Here is a 1,326-nt window from a genome sequence, read left to right on the forward strand (position 1 = left end):
AGGAGAAGGAGACAATTCAGAATTTGACTTGTGTGATATTAAGAAAGAAGTCCCTTTATATGGACTTTGTCTTGTGATGACACAACAGATTCTAAAAATATTTGATACAGTTGAATTGCATTAGTGGCTGAATTGCCCCCGAGACAGGAAAGGCTCCACACTTTCACCAGAGCTCTAAATGCATTCCCTACTGCCCTAACATGTAACTGCTGCTGCTGCATTGTAGGAAACCAATATAGGAATGACTTTGTAAACAGGCATTATCTATTATATATGCATGTATGCGTGCATTCTCAGTCCCTCAGCTGTGTCCGACTCTTTGTAACTCCATGGACTATATGATCCTGCCATGATCCTCTATTCATGGGATTCTCTAGGCAAGAATACTGGAGTGGGTTGCCATTTCCTTTGCAGAGGATCTACTTGTCCCAGGGATTGAACCTGCATCTCCTACATCTCCTGCTTTGGCAGGTGAATTCTTTATCACTGAGCCACCTAGGAAGCCCCAGCTATTAAATGTGAGGGATTTATCATTCCTTCCATTGTTAAAGTAGCAATTCAGTTTCATAACATAATAGACCTCAGTACTGGACATCATTTCTTCTTAACATTTTCATGTAAATATAGGTGTCCTTAAGCAAAAACAGAAGTTGCCTGGGATCTCAGCTTGTCCATTATTAGTTACATAATATTTCACAGTGAAATTTCTCATCTAAAAATGTATGAAATAGTTAATGGCAGGATGTTTGCACCTCAGTTGTATGGCTCATATGGTATGCAATATGGATACATGTTCGTATATCAGCAGTGCTGTACAATATATCAAATGCAATATGGAGTGAATTGTGGAATAGAATTTATTAAGAAACACGTATGTAAGACTCCTGCATCTAGGAAGACAGCACAAAATGGTCTTAAGGAAGAAAGCAAGTTACAGGATCCATGAGTACACCGATAGAGAAAATATGTTTATGAAGATTACGGTCAGTTGCAGAAACCTATGAAAATGTTATGAGGATTTGTTTTCATGAATTATTTAGAATGACTAGGAAGTAGATCCTGACATCAGTGTTAATACCTAGAAGAACTCCATATCAAGGATGCATGAAGTTGATACATTATCCCCATACAGGGAAGAAAGAGATGGGGGAAGCCCTCTTCACTCCATTCAGGTGACTCACAAACTTTTAAACAGCAGATGAGTAACAGAAATTCTGGTAGAACATGGCAGTTGTCGGCAATGTCTAAGAAGTGATTTTGTCCACACAATAGCGAGCTAGTGAACAAATGAGGTTGTGTGGGGATGGGGAAACTTTGGTGAAGTGA

The sequence above is a fragment of the Bison bison genome, unplaced genomic scaffold (assembly GCF_000754665.1).
Source record: "Bison bison bison isolate TAMUID 2011002044 unplaced genomic scaffold, Bison_UMD1.0 scf7180017864180, whole genome shotgun sequence".
Lineage (NCBI taxonomy): Eukaryota > Metazoa > Chordata > Mammalia > Artiodactyla > Bovidae > Bison > Bison bison.